The sequence below is a fragment of the Suricata suricatta genome, chromosome 14 (genome assembly GCF_006229205.1).
Source record: "Suricata suricatta isolate VVHF042 chromosome 14, meerkat_22Aug2017_6uvM2_HiC, whole genome shotgun sequence".
In the NCBI taxonomy this organism is placed as follows: Eukaryota; Metazoa; Chordata; class Mammalia; order Carnivora; family Herpestidae; genus Suricata; species Suricata suricatta.
Genome location: NC_043713.1, coordinates 21,461,268 through 21,477,566, shown reverse-complemented (window position 1 = coordinate 21,477,566; position 16,299 = coordinate 21,461,268). Strand labels below are relative to the sequence as shown.

At 40.1% G+C, this 16,299-nt stretch overlaps 1 long non-coding RNA gene across 1 annotated transcript; it reads right to left on the bottom strand.

Moving 5' to 3' along the window:
• Nucleotides 1-402: 402 nt before the first annotated feature.
• LOC115277287 lies at nt 403-1,166 on the bottom strand. Its single transcript, XR_003902349.1, has 2 exons — nt 1,062-1,166; nt 403-679 (listed from the first exon to the last, which is right to left on the bottom strand). It is a non-coding gene; the product is annotated as an uncharacterized LOC115277287 (long non-coding RNA).
• Between the last annotated feature and the right edge of the window lie 15,133 nt (nt 1,167-16,299).

The following is a 16,299-nucleotide window of genomic DNA, read 5'->3' as shown; positions in this document are numbered from 1 at the left end:
TCCTACCTAAAATAAGCACTCGCTACCCCTGTTGGAGTCATTCTATACTGTGACCTTATATTAATGTGTATAACATAGTGGTTGCTATTATATGATAACTCTTTTTGTTGTTGGCTGTTTCCCCTCTTTGGACAATAAGGAACATAAGGGTGAATGCCTTGTCTGTCTCGCTGCTGTATGCTCAGTGCTGAGAACATGGCCTGTCACATAGAAGGCTCTTTGATAAACTTTTGTTGAATGATAACTGAAATATTTAATTCACTGTAGATCTGTCATAAGAGTTGACCTCTAGTCTTTGACGTTTAATCTTTACTCACCAGGGCTGTTGGTATGCCGTCAGACTTTAAGTTGGCTATAGATTTAGACATTGGAGAAGGAAATGCATGACTCTGAGAATCACAGGACTTTTGATCTAGCTGCGTTTATTTAGTAGGTGATGGAGGTGTCGCTGTCCTACTGCAGGCTTCCTTTGTCCTTCCACAGGCTCGCTTTGTCCTTCTGACCCAGCAGGCCGGCATGGGAAAAGATGCCATCTTTGGGTCTGTTGTGGCAATGGCATCGCATGTGTTCCAACCACTGCTATTTTCTTCATACCTTCTTTGGGAAATTGCTGACTTTTCTGCCTATCTGATCAGTACAAGCCTGTTCTCCGTATTTAAATTTCACTGCACCAACACGTCTTGCACATAGTTGGGAAGACCAACAGAGGTATCAAAGTCAAATAAGTACTTTCTTGCGTACTTAATTTTAAACTTAATTTTTAAAATTCCCCCTATTAGGCAGCACAATTATACACACACACACACACACACAATTTTTATCTTATTGTTCTTATTTTAATGACACACTCATGTCAACATTACATTAAATCTTTTACATGTGTTACCTACTCAGCCTTCATCAAAACCCTATGAGGTATATGTTATTACCCCATTTTACAGATGAGAAAAATGAGTCTATTGCAATGTAGGAGTATTGATCATAAGAAGATATAATTCTATCCATATTTCAAGTAAGAATCATAAAATATTAGGTATCCTAAATATCACACAAATACTTACAGCTGGAGCTAGGATCAACTGTCCAGGGGAAATAATCAGGTCCCATGGAGAAGCTTGATTTCCTCAGACATTCACGCTGGCACTCTTCATTTTCATAATCTAGCACTATATAGTTACTAATACTTTATCCATATGTACTTATTTTATCCATATGTTATTTGATATCCTAACTGGTCTGCTTTAAACCTGTGGGCAGACTGCTTGCCAGAGGCAGAGAGGAGATCTGTAAAGAGAGTTTTGTTTCAAAGACTCAGAGCATCACGGGTTGCTGAGTTTATGTGAGCCTGTTACCCACTGAAACATATTTCCATTGCTGCTCTTGAGTCAGCCTGACTCTCCTCCTTTATGCTTGTCCTCCAAGGGACACTGAGCACACTTCATTCTATCTTTTTGACTTTTTAATTAATTTTCCTAAGTGGCAGAGAGGCCATTTGGGACACACAGTCACTTCAATGCCTAGCCAGAACATTTCTGAAAGCTCTGGCAATAGGGAACACTGAAGGCCATGAGGACATTGATACCCCATTCTTTCAGCCTCTCTAGGTCAGGCCTTTCCTCCTGCACACCTTGTCTTTAACTTACCGTATTCAGATACCATCACAAACTAGGTAAAGGAGAAAGGACAGTAGTTAACATGCACTTACATGGCCGTGCAAAACAAGACCGAGGACTCATGTCAAGCAGTCACGGCATTTAAGAAAACAGTGGAAACCAGCAAACTGTTCAAAACTGAACTTTTGTTTCTACAAGAAAGAGAGAACAGAGGAGAGAGAACAAAAAATAAAAGCACCTAAAGCAAAATTAGGGCAAAGCTTTAAGGCACCACTCTGGTCACCTGGGTGCCCATTGGGATCTTGGGTGCTTAATGGCCTGTTAATATTTTGAATCACAGTCTGCAGCATGAAGACACAAAATACTCCCCAGGGCAGCCCCCATGTACTTAATGGATCTTTTCCTTTCAGCTTCCTGCAGGGAAGTGTTTAATTGCATCCATAATTGAGATGATCATTTTTACTGTGTTCAGCCCAGAGCTAGGGAGAGGTGGCCCCTCCTTGGACAAGTTTTGCATTTCAGGTTATTTGTCATCACTTAGCCATCATCAATGGTGCCATTACTGTCATCGTCATTATCATCAGAATGAGAGTGGGAAGCTTGTAATTGCATGTGGCCCTGTGCTAAGTGCAATGCAAGGAGGCCCTTGGTTCTTGCTGGCCAGACGTGCGTAGTTAAAACATGTTCCACACCTGAGCAGACCAATGTTATGAGTTCATGCAGAAACTTGAAAGATAGGAAGATGAAAACACTGAGTAAAGTGAGCAAGTCTTAGGAGGATTTACTGCCTGGACTCCAAACTATCATCTGGGGACTTTTAGTATTCTTAAGTGCTACCACTAAACTACTACCTATGTTCCTAAGTACTCTCTATGTGTCATGTATAAACTTCTTGCAACAGACTTACGTGATAAATGGCATGAGGGTGCCCAGTCCGCTTAGCAGATGAGTACACATTATTAGTTAGGAGGTAGAGCAAAGATGCTAAACCAGTCTGTCTGACCTTAGGTGCACTGCAAGGTAGCATTTAAACCCTGAGGAATCACTAACATTTCATAGGAAGAGCACCTTTGAGATAGCCTTTGATTGTATTGCATTATAATTTGAAAATTTCCGTAAGCATTTTGTTTATAACTATATAAAACCCAGCTAAATAGACAAAGCAAGAGAGGGAGCAGGCAAGAATGGGAGCAGTTGATTTAAGGTAGTGACTTTTTGAAATTAGCTCCATAACATTTTTCTAAAATATCACCAATGTTTTTGTTTTGTTGTATAAAGCTTTAGAAATGATAGTGTTATGTACTGAACTGGAAGGAATGTGCTGTATTGAGAGAAGGAATGATCCCATCTGGATGGTGAGGGAGTGAGTTAAGACTTTTTGATAATTTGGATAAGCATCTCATCCATTTGAGTTCTGATTATTTATAGGCATACTCATCACCTATTACATTGTTGACTATTTATTAGATACTGATCATTCCATTAATGCATTCAATGGCTCCATGTTAATTAAGGATTAAATTGATACTATGTATACTGATAATTCCATTTCTCCCCCCTCCATACTTTCTCTTTCTCTCTCATAATTGCCTTTTTGGGCAAGTGGGTGGATTGGAGGGGGAAGATGCCACTTAACCTCTCCTCCCTTCAGCTTTAATTTTCCTTTCTTAGAATAAGAATTATTTTTAATATAAAATTGTCCAATTGTTCATTTTGTTAAGGCATTTGAACATGCAAATGCGTGTTACAACTCATTACCACTATAGGAAAGTCCTACTATTATGGAATAATTCTGCATGAAGGCTCACTTTGGAGGCCCACTGAAAGTCCCTGCCGTCCTCTACTCCTAATTAAAATAGCCCTCCTGAACTTGAATTGCCTCAGGCTGATATGTGTGCTGTGCACAAGTTTCTTGCCCCTTCAAGTAGAGTCTGTGTAATCCGACATCCCCACCCAGAGTCACCCATTGACACTGTACTCATTTGTTCTTGAGGAAGCTGCTTTTTTCGGGGTTTGGAGGCCATAAGCACAATAGAAGGAGCTCTAGCGTAGGACTCAGGAGAACGGGGTTCTCCTAGTCGTGGCACTAACCAGGTATGTGACCTGAACCGGTAGTCACCCTTCAGTGCCTTTTTTCCTCATCTGTAAGAAGAAGGGATGGCGTAGGTATCTCAAAGTCCTTTCCCACTTTGTGGCTCAGGACTAGGGAGCAGATGCAGGGCTGGGGTGTTTGCTGCTCTCTGTTCACTGTTCGCTGATTCAGCCTGCCGCAGGGGCCCTTGCTAGGCCCTGGCTTGTCTGCCCCTCGCCTGCAGGCTGCGGCTGCCTGCTGCAGAGCACAATGGTCCCATGGGGTTCCTCTTTTCCTTCCTCTTTTGCATATGAAACAGACAATCTGTCATGTTGGCAATCAGTTATACCTTGTGAACCCTGGGCTTCCTTGGGCACCACCATTCTGAGGCTGTCCTCTCCCTCACCTGTCACCAGTGATAGTGGGGGGAAGGGCCATACTCCTGACCTCATTGGTAGACAGCAAGGAAGCTCTTGAAGATGTAATAGGATATGGCGGTGGCAGCTGCTCACGGAAACCTCTGTAGTCTCACATGTGGCTTATGATTGAGGGTCAGAATGTTGTGCTTGGTAAGGTCCTTTGTGTGATGGATGGTGAAGATAAATAAGTATGATTCCCAATTAGGAACACCATACAATTACCCTTGTCTATAGTGGAGGCATGGCTGTCAGATAAAGTTTCCACCTGCAAGAGAGATAAAGATGGAATTTTGTATTGGGCTGTCATGGGCAAAAAAATCACCATCTCCCATATGATTTCATATTCTTTATTTAAATAATATGTCCTGCTTCCCTGCTGCCCTCCTTATGGGTGCATAGGATTTTCCTTCCCTTCAGTGTCTCTGAAAATTTTCCTATTTTCTGCCTGTGACTATTCTGCCTCTGACTTTAGGCAACCATTTCTCAGTTCTGAAACCGTTCTTAATTTTAAAACTTTCTGATCATTCTTTAACAAAGATTCTAGGGTATTAAAAACAGGGCAGAGAACAGACTCCTAGGTGGAAATCCAAATGTGATAACAAGTGACAGAGAACCAGAGTATTATATTTTTCCCCACTGCAGGTGTGGTCTGCCTGTTCATCTGTGTACACAAAGAAGTAGCCGACCACATAGATGAATCTTCTCCTTGGTGAGAACTGACCACAAGAGGGCTTCAGGGAATATAAGTCAATGGAGCTCCCACCGATTGGCCAACAGTTGTCTAGATTTGTAAACAGGATGAGCAATACTCTTCCACAACCTCTGGAGCAGAGGGGAATGTGATATTTACTGGAACAAGGCCCATAAAGCAAAATAAAAATGTTTTATATTAGGTCATTAAACTGTATGTCAAGGAACCTTTAAAACAGCACACGTTATAAATCAGAAGTTCAGGTTTATAGGGTTGCTTTCATTTAATCGATGCTATTATGGCATTTGAGGTCACTCCTTACCTCTTTCTGGCTTAAATTAAGAGAATTTCTGCATCTTATTTGTTCCAAAAGGGAAAGGTCCATCTACTTAAGGGCTCTGTAACATCCAGCCCAGGGATCAGCTGACAGGCTTGTCACAGTAGTCACAGACCCTAGAATTTGTAAACTCAGAAACCACATACCCAGAAACGTTGCCCACAGAGTGCAGATGGTCACCCAGGGAGTCATTTGCGAGGCTTGAATCTGCATTTATGTGTAATGGACACCAATGTAATACATGTCTCCAGGGGTCTTTGAACCCATGAAGCCACCCATTTTAGAGTTTTCACTGGCTGTGTTCTTCAATGGATAAAATACCTTAAAAGGCAATTATTTATTGTCTCTTCAGAGACATGACTTGATTTAAACAGATGCTAAATGGAAGAAGTCATACATAAAAATATATTGTGTAGGACTCAGCTTATATCAGATTCAAAATCAGGCCGAACTTTAGATGCTCCTGCATTGTGCATTTAAAAGTGATTAACATGTAACCTTTATAGTATGTATATTTTGCCATACTCACACAAAAATAGGACAAAAAACAAACAAACAAAACCCAACAAGGTTTAATGTAGTGGGTTGTAAGTCATGAGGGGGTGTGTCTGCCCTTGGTGGCCTCAGTGACTGCGAGGAGGAAGGAGGGGAGCCTGGGGACGCTAATACATCTCCCTCTCTCTCATCCGGGTGTGTGCTACCTACGTGGTTCACTTTGTGAAGATTCATTGAGCTGTACCTTATAACTAACATATTTTTCTGGATCTGTGTTTTGCCTCAAGAAAACATTTGCCAGAGCACCTGGATGGCTCCATAGCTTAAGTAGCCAACTCTCAATTTCTGTTCAGGTCATGATCTCATGCTTGGTGAGTTTGAGCCCCTTATGGGGTTCTGTGCTGACCATATAGAGCCTGCTTGGGATTCTCTCTCTCTCTCTCTCTCTGCCCTTCCCCTGTTCACACATGTACTCTCTCTATCAAAATAAATAAATTAATAAACTTTAAAAAATAAAAGAAAAACATTTGCCAAAAAAAAAAAAGAGAATGCTCAATAAGTCATAGTTGATCTGAATTAATTTGACCAGAGTGTTGGTCACAAGTATGAAAATTAACTCTATTCTCCAGTTACTACAGGGATCTGGACAGAGATAATTGAATAAAATTATGTCACTGAATGATATTTCTCTTACTTCTTTATTGTGAAAACTGAATTAGTTTTAAGAAAAATAGGGCAAGATTTTGTCAGCACTTAAACAACAAAGTCACCACTCTTTGTAGCGGCTTTTCTTCCCTTGAAACCGGAAAGCACTTTGCAGCTGCAGCAATCAATGCAGGATTAGGCAGGCTATCAGCTGAGAGTTTGAGGGCCTATATGCTGTTTTCCTTAGGAGTTCTGTATCTGTGCGGTGCTGTGGCATAGTGAGTGTCCTGTCATCCAGCAGAAGCCAGAGAACCATCTGTGAGGGATGCTCTGCTGGGATTGTGGGAAGGCTAAACAAAATAACCTATACTGCTCCCTTTCGTTCCAAGATTCTGATTCTGGTGTTCCCATATGTATTTGTAAATGAATCTTTGAGCTTATTAATATGGGCCCTTATCTCTGGACTTGTTTATTGTCCAGTAATTTTGTGAAAGGAAGTCAAAGTGGTTACACAGTAATACGCTCTTAGAATACTATTAATTTTCTAGCCTTACCATAACAAATGACCACAGATTAGGTGGCTTAAAAAACAGAAATTAGGGCACCTGGGTGGTTCAGTTGGTTAAGCATCCAATTTAGGCTCAGGTCATAATCTCTAGGCTTATGGGTTCGAGCCTTGTGTCGGGCTCTGTGCTGACAGCTCAGAGCCTGGAGCCTGCTTTGGATTCTGTGCCTCCCTCTTTCCTCACTCTCCCCTACTGACGATCTGTCTCTCTCTCTCAAAAATAAACATTAAGAAACATTAAAAAAAAAAATGTATTCTCTTACAGTTATAGAAGCCAGAAGTCCAAAGTCGAGACGCCAGCAGGCCTGCTTGGCTGGGAAACATGTAGGAGAGAAAACTTGCTTGCATCTTCCTACTTCTGGTGGCTCCTGGCAATCCTTAGCATTTCTTGGCTTGCAGCTGCCACACTGAAACCTCTGCATTTGTCTTCACATGGTTTTCTTCCTCGTGAGTGTGTCTTTCTGTGTCCTCTACTCTTTTTATAGGGACATCACTCACTGGATATAGGGTCCACCTGAACAGGATGATTTCATCTCGAGATCCTTAATTACATTTGCAAAGACCTTATTTCCAAATAAGGTCACATTCTGAGGTTCCAAGAGGATATAAATTTTGGTGGGGACACTATCCAACCCACTATAGACACCTTCCTGAAAAGAAAAATGGGGGAGGGGAATCAATGTTAAAAGTACTTGCTGGGACCCACAATAGACACAAAGTGAGCGGTTAAGAGAATGAAGCTTTGTGACAGTTCCCAAGAAGCACAGGGGCTCAGGGAGGGAGACTATGCATCCATCTATGTGGACAGCAAATTATTATTATGCTTCAGAAATGTGCGAGGCACTCTACCAGGCACTGTGTAAAGTGGGGACCATAAAGGGACAGAAACCATCCTCCTGGCATTTATGGTCCCGTGGGGGAGATATTATAACCTGCAAAACACAAAAACAAATCTATTACTACAAATGTTAAGGAAGCAAAGCAGCGTGCCATGAAAGAGAACTGTATTGGAAGGAGGCCCTGCTTTTCATCTGCAGGTCAGGAAGATTTTCTCACAAGGGATGATGCTTAAGCTGAAACCAAAAGATGAGTAGGACTTAATTAGGTACAAATTTTGGAAGACCATTCCAGGTAGGTAGAGTAGTGAGTTCAAAAGGCAGAGTAGTGAGCCCTGTGGCTCAGCATGATGAGCAAGGCGTAGGATGAAGAGCAGGATGCCAGAAAGCTTGATCATGAACTTACGGTGGTTCGCATTCAGGACCCGAGGGTTCCTGCAACAGGGCTTCCAGAAATAGCAAGCTCTGAATTTTGTTTTAAGGTGATCTCAAGTCGATGTTGTAGAGGAGCGATAGGGAAAGAAAAATGGCACCTATAGGCTGAAAACAATAAAGTGACACAGGGAGCTCGGGTAGAGACCTACCCAGGAAATATTCCTTATGTACTCCTGTGAGTGGCCAGTATTCAGGGCCATTCCCAAAGGATTCTCTGCCAGGCAGAAGGCAAGCCTGGTGCAACAGAAATTTGTACAGCCCCATCATCTATATAGAGCTGACTTTTTAAAAAGATGAAATGAAAATAATTTTTGAATGTATCTTATCTAAAATTAACAAAGGCAATTTTACCATCTATCTCTCTGCTCATTTGCTACTACATTTTTGAATTATATATAATTTATAATTATATTTTGAATTATATAGATCCAGAATTGGTTTATGCAGATGACACCGATTGCTGAGATGACTAGTGTCAGCTAATTCGGACTTGGACTCACTGTCACAGAGGATAAGAAGGGTCTCCTAGTGAGAAGAGTGAGTCTCTGAGACCTAAAATATTGGCTTGTGGTGCCTCCGAACAAGCAGGGCACCCTGTATCCTACCAGAAAGCAGTGTGGCACATTCCTTTTAAATCCCAGTTGAGGCAGCCTTTGCCAGCAACCTTTGTTTTCTGGGTTTGAAAGACCTGGGTTTTGGGTGAAAAGAAGGGAAAATTGAGATGAGATTAGATGTAAGGAAAGATGTCTTCTAACCATGACAATAGTACAGCCATTTAACTTGTTAGAAACCACGTGCACAGAATCATGTGCATTCACCTGTTAACTGTGCCTGGGCCTCTCCTGCAGAATTCCCCAACACGCAAACTCATCCTGCTCGGTAGGTGCCCGGCTGAGAGAAGACTAGCACTTGGTTATGGCAAATGAGCTCATTTCCCTGGCAGACAACCACGTGGTCGTCACAGCAGAAGTCCTCTCATCTGAAGGATAACTAATGTTATGAACACATCTTCTGTTCCAGCCTGAGCTCCTCTGGCCCCCTTGAAAAGATATATAATCCTTACAGATTACATAAAAAGAATCTGGGTGCCAGAGGTGGGCTGGGGCAGACATGGTCTTGGCAGAGGGTCCCAAATGCCACCACCCCATCTGCATAGCATTATCCACAGGAGTAGGCTGCCTCCACTGAAATCAATAGGACCGTATGGCAATGTTCTGATCTGAAATTATTTCAAATGGGTTCCTGGGTACTTACAACTCTGTACTTTGCAATCTTTGTGATTTCAATTTGGAAAGTTTTTCAAGTGAATAATTTAATGTTGGGCTGCTCCTTCTGTTTTTCCGTCAAACTCCCAAAATTCTAAAAATAATGTTATTATGACACAAACTTTGAGCTTAACAGGACAGTGAGGGGTTTACAGTACTATTTGCTCTAAATATGAAAGATCAGGTCATATTTGACTTGATCAATGTGACCCTGGATTTTGTGAAGACAAGTCATCGTTGTATGAAGCTAACTTTTAACTATTTGATGATATCTTGCCTGAAGAGAGAAAAACGGACTATCTGTGAACATACAATTGGCCTTTTTCCAAAGGCAGGGTGGAGAGGAGTTCACTGAGGGAAATGTTACTATTATTAAAGTCCTAGGGGTCCTCCTCATTTATGCTTCTTAACCCAAGATTCTTCTCCAGGTATGGTGGTCTCCTGGCCAAAAGTACCTCAAATCACTTTTTAGAATTAGGCAAAATATATTTTGCATTGATTATCTTCAAGTTGTCCATGTACATGATTTAAAGACCTCTGGAATTCTTCAAGGCTTGTTGTAAAAATATTTTCTTGCTTCCCCTCCCTGCCCAGCTCTTCTCTTCTTTCCAGAAGTAACCACATTGATTTCCTGATTATTATGACTTTCCCCATATCTAAGTGAAATGCTTGTATTACTCCTTTTTTATTGTTTTCCACCTGAAGCATTATCTACTGATTTCCTGCTGTGACAAATACAGAACTTTCTTTAATACCTCTTCACCTATTCACCTCCACTATATATGTGCCCTCCTCTCATTCTTAGATGCCCAGTACAGTTCTGCTTTAGTTTTCTTTAGGTTGCGATTCAATGTTTACAATATGGATCAGAGTATCCTACGGTTGCTTTTTGTTAGTTATATGGTTTTGTTTTATTAGTTTTCATGGACTTATCTCTTCATTATGAGCACAAATCATCTCCCAGGTCTTCAGGTATAGCTGCCGATTGTTTCTTCCAGAGACACTCTCTCCCAGAGACTCTTGACCTGCTCCAGTGTAGAAGGTTCACTGCTATACCATGGGCATTACTATAAGCAGGACCCCCTTTCAATTCTGTTCTGAGAACTTCCTTCCACTTTCCTTCTGTATTGCAGCACCCATTTCCTGAAGCTTGTGTCCTCTTTGTCTCTCCCTTTCTATGGATTACATCTTTAATTAGCTCCCTAAGAAAGGATTCAGGGGGCAAAGGCGGGGAGTTAGATTGAAACTTTGCTTGTCAGAAAATGTTTTTATTCTTTCCTCTCATTTTATTGGTAGTTTGGTTGAGTGTAGAATTCTTATTAAGAGAATGTTTTCCTCCAGAATTTGAGAGTATAGCTCTATTGTCTTCTAGCTTCCAGAATTGCTTTTGAAACATCTGATAAATTCTGATACATGATCCTATTAGGTTCTCTTTCTCTTTGTTTCTCTTTTTGGATACTTACAGGATATTCCTTTTGTCTACAGTGATGTAAATTTTCATGATATACCTTGTTATGGGTGTTTATAGACCTGTTTAATCTGGATTTTAGTCCCTGTGTACTGTGTACATTAAAGGGACTGTGTACCCTTCAGTTTGGGGAGATTTTCTTGAATTACTTCATTGATAATGTCCTTTTGTCCAGTATCTTCATCAACTGTCTCCAGGACTCTTTTTATTCAGTGATGGAAATTCTAGAACTGATCTCCCTATCATGTTTTACATGTTTTTGTCTTTTTACTTCAATTTCTAGTCTATGTTTTTAAATTCAAATGGAATATTTTTATTATCAATAAATAATTGTAAAAATCCAATGTGCAACCATAATGAATTAGACATGTAATTTAACACAGATACAATTCAGAATATCTACCAGTGATTGTGCCATTATGTATAGCACAAAATCTGTCTGTTGTTACCATGAATGAGATAATTATTGCAGGTCTGAGGGGAGTAGAACACTGAGCCATTGTAGAACCCCAGTCATAGGCTGAAATGTAAAGGAGGAAGGCCTAGAAAATAAGCAGGTATGGCTTTAGTAGTCCCTCATATCAAATTATCATCTCCAAAAGGACACGAAGACCATACTTAAAAGACTCTAAGATCTGAAGGGTGAGATTTGGGCATAGGAGGTCCCTAGAGCTGGCATACTTGCGATCAGACAAATTACTCAACATGGTTTGCGGTAGTCTATCTGACTGGTGAGCCAGGCTCATAAGGGCTTGTTTGGATTAAGGGCATAGCCAAGCAAGCTAATGTTAAGGACTTTACATAGCAGAGTAAGGAACTATTATATAAATCAAGAAAGTAGTACTAGAAGCCCAAATCACACAAACGACACAAATCCTAGAAATTAGAGCCTCACTCTCAGATACCCTAACTCCTTGATTTATGGCAACATGACTAATTCCAGACCCACTAGCTTATAAGCCTAAACCCTTTAATTTGTCTGGTCAGCCTTTCTTCAGGAGTGGGAAAGGTTGATTCTCTGAGCTGACAATAGTCAAAGCCATTGCTAAGTATGCTGGGAAGAGGCCGAGAGGAACAACTGTGAGTATTTAAGATCTTAGTAACAACCCTTCACTTTCTTCATCAAATATCAACATCATCTTCCCTTTAACTTAACCCGTTCCCTTGTTTTCATAGGTTGTTCTCTTCTACTTTATTTCTTAAAATCTGATCTAAATAGCCAGTTTTACTTCACCTGCACTTCATATTTTTTCTCATACTTACCAAACCTTGCCTGAGTATCCTGTGGTACCAGAACTCTTCAATTTCCTTACTTTAAATTGTAACTTAATGCAGAAATCTTTCCAAGATGACCAAGAGAATAACTTGATCAGTAAATCCTGGTTTTTAGATATCATGTGCACCCCTATTAAACATTGTCTCTCATTTTCCATAGTAGCCTAAAGTCTTTTTTTAAAGTTTTTTTTTTTTTTTTGAGAGAGAGAGGGAGAGGGGAAGGGGCAGAGAAAGAGAGGGAGAAAGACAGAATCTCAAGCAGGCTCTGCACTGTCAGCACAGTACCCAGTGTGGGGCTTCAACTCAAATCATGAGATCATGACTTGAGCTGAAATCAAGGGTCAGAGACTTAACCAACTGAGCCACCTAGGTCCCGCTAACGTCTTCTTAAAGCAAAGGCTATCTTCTCTTTATTGTGCCACTCAAATACATTCACACAGAATCAGCATAGGTCCACCAGCACAGTGAGATGCCCTGGCTCTATCTGGCCCTTTCCACATACTTGAGTGGAGTCTTCCTTTATCTGCCAGTGAAAGACTAATCTTGGGAAAGAATCAGAGTACCAACCTTAATAAAGCTATTACCTCTCTCAGAGATGTTTGTATTTGAAACCTCATCTTGATACCACATAAAGTCTTTCTCACCAAAGAAAAGAAAAATGAACTACAAACTAAGAAGTGATTTGGTTGCCAGAGATTCTTGCCAATCTCTTTCAAAGTCTTCTTTGTAGACAGCTATCCACCAGACTACATCAACAGCAGTCTCTGGTATAGGCTGTGATTGATTAAATAGGAAATGTCTGTCCATGAGTGACTACACTTTCCCTGAGTCTGAGTCCTCTTTTGCAGGATGGAATAATCATTAGGCTCAGGGTCAGAGCTCCTGACCAAAGAAGGCTCACAAAGGGAGCCCATGCCAGGGTCTGAATGAAGCTGAGAGTCTAGGTGATAAGAACCTACCTCATTCTCTGCCATGCATGACACTGTCTCCTAAAGTCTCTGCTCTGCCTTTGCATGTAGGCAATAGTGACCATTAACTTCACTTCCAACTCTTCTTCCCTCTCTGGAGAATGGGGGTTGGGGCTGAAAATTCCAAGCTTTTAATCATGGCTTGATCTTTCGTGCAACCAGCCCCCATCCAAGAACCCCCATGAAGAATCACCTCATTAAAATGAAAGAAATTGATATTCACAAGAATTTACAAGAGTTTTAGGAGCTCTGTGTTAGGAATTAGGATCAAAGACCAATATTAAAACAAAAAAATGCTCCCAAATCTCATATTATTTAGGAAATTATCAGGAGCTCTATGCCAGGAATTGAGGGCAGATATATATCTATGTGTATGTATATGTATACTTGTGTGTATGTATACGTGCATACATTATGTATATGTATGTGTGTTTTGTTATCTCATAATGAGAGAGGGTGTCTCACTTACTAGGAATGAAGACCTATGTGGGTTTTTTTTAAGTTTTATTTACAGAGAGAGAAAAAGTGCAAGGGCACTTTTTCAGGGAAGGGTAAAGAGAGAGAGGGAAAGAGAGAACCCAAGCAAGTTCCACACTGACAGTGCAGAGCCCAATATGGGGCTTGAGCTCATGAACCATGAGGTCATGACCTAATCTAAAATCAAGGGTCAGACACTTAACAAACTGAGCCCCCCAGGCAGTTAATGTCTTAAATGAAATAGTTTTGAGTGAGATGACATATCTAAAATATATAGAGAGAAGTGAGAGACTGACTGAGGCAATAGAGTTGAAAAATGATCATTAGAAATGAAATGCATACCAGTTCCCCACATTATTCCTTCCTTTCCTTGGTAGAGATCAGTCCAGACAATGGCCCACCCTCGCTTAGATCAAATGTTCGTGGTGAGTCTAACACTAATAGGTCTTGATCCATTAGCCTAACTCTACACACACTTGTAATAACATTTTTATATTCTTCAATATATTTTTAAATGAGTTATCTGATTTAATCAGGTAGAACAAGTTGAGCTTTAACATCATTTTTTAAATTATGTTAAATTAAATATAATATAATATAATATAATATAATATTTTATTTTATTTTGGAGAGAGAAGGAGAATGTGAACAAGGGAGAAGGGCAGAGGGAGAGATAGAGAGAGAAAGAATCTCAAGCAGACTCTACACTCAGCACAGGGCCAGACATGGAGCTTGATCCCATGACCTTGGGATCATGACCTGAGCCAAAATCAAGAGTCAGATGCTCAACTAACTGAGCCACTCAGGTGCCCCTCATTTTCATTTTAAAGATAAGTACATGGAATGACAGAGAAATAAAGTAACTTACTCAAGGTCATACTGATAGTGAGTCATCAAATTCTGACCTATGTTGATCATAATAAATGACCAACTGTTAAACACTCACTGCAGGCAATATATTAAATGCTCTAAAAGATATTTAAATACCAACAGCTTTGGCAAATGGGTGGTGACATTTATTCTTGCTATATAGAAGAGAAAAGAGAGGGTGAGTAATTTCCAGAGGTCACATAACTGGTCAGTGGCAGAAATTGAGTTTAAATCTAGATATGCTTGCCTTCAGAGTCTGCGATCTTAACCAGAACTTGATGACTTTCTCCATCTCCTGTTGTCTAGTGAGTCTTGCATACTACGGTCACTTTGTTGTTGAATCCCATCTCTCCCCACCGTAGTACCTTCATTTTAGTTCATTTCACCATTTCTAGTTTCATCTCATTTCTTCTCTGTTGGTCTCTATATGTCCCTTCTTTCATATCTCATCTTCCATATGCCTCACTTGCCTGGCCTCCCAACACACTGGACTCTTCAGCATTATTTGTGTATATCTCGATTTCCCCTAGTTATTCTAAGACATGAACATTTTAAATAAATTTTATGTTTAAATAATTTGCCCTGGAACTGATGTCTCTCAACTCTAAATGCAATCTTCTGATCAAAAGTGGTCTCCAGAGCAAGGAAGACTCAAGTTCAAGTCCTAGCTCTGCCTCTAATTAGCTGGATGACAGTGGCTGACTTATGTTGCCTCTCTGAGCCATAATTTACTCATCTATGAAATGAAGATAATGGTAGTACCTCTATTATAGGTAAAATGGGAGGAATATTCTTGATATTGTGTGAGAGATTTTTAACAGTGAGTAGCAGATTAAACATGACTCAGCAATAAAAGATGTTATTAATATTTATCATCTTTATTCATCATAATTATGAAAGGAGAGCTACCAGCTTTGGGGAATACCCCACACTAGAAGTTTCCCTTGCTTAGGGAATCCCTGGCTATTTCCTAAGAGTTTAATAAATAAGACCCTCTCTCATATAACTCAGGATAAAAAGTATATTCATCTATTTTGATAGAAGCCACCCCTAGGTACGATATTGTTGCAGCAATAATTTTCACAATCATGAGAAAGCAGCAAGGAATGAGCATCCATAAGTGATTAGTTACGGCTATTAAAATGTTTTTTTCTCCATTGTGTGTGGGCAGGTGATGTTTTCTAGTCTTCTACCCTCAATCGGCTATAAAATGAGTGCTATTGTTTTGAGAATAACTACAGCTGATCAACATTTCTTAATATGGTCAACAGGACCATCCCTTTTTTGCCTGCAACTGCTATGAGTTAATAAATTATTGGGATAAGGACTTAGAAAATGTGACAACCAGGTTAGACATGAAGCTGACAGTGTAATGAATAACAGTTTCAGGCTCCTGCAACTTTGATTGCTTTACCTCCTCCTATTTGCTTTGTTCATCTCAGAGAAGAAAACGATCCACATTTGTAACATCACCTAATCCTGTTGTTGGACATTAAATGTTTATTTTAAACACTAAAACTGCTGAGCTTGCAAGTTTATGACCCACAGATACTTATTTATTTATTTTTAAGTTTTAATTTCTTTATGTTGAAATTGCCAAATCCACTAAATTGAAAGAAAATGTGCTCTGGAAACTGACTTTTCATGAAGTATAACCAAATACAGCTGTTCAGGAGAGCAGGGAAGGGGGATTTTGCTGGTGGTACCGGCTGAAATGGCAGGGCTGAGATGTACACATTTGTTATTGAATGCTTTACAGTTTGGTTATGTTTGGATTATGGTTTTTAAAATATCTTTGGGTTTTGAAAACCCAGAACAATGTATTCATAACCCATGGCCCATCAGTTTTATTGTGGCTTTCATTTTATA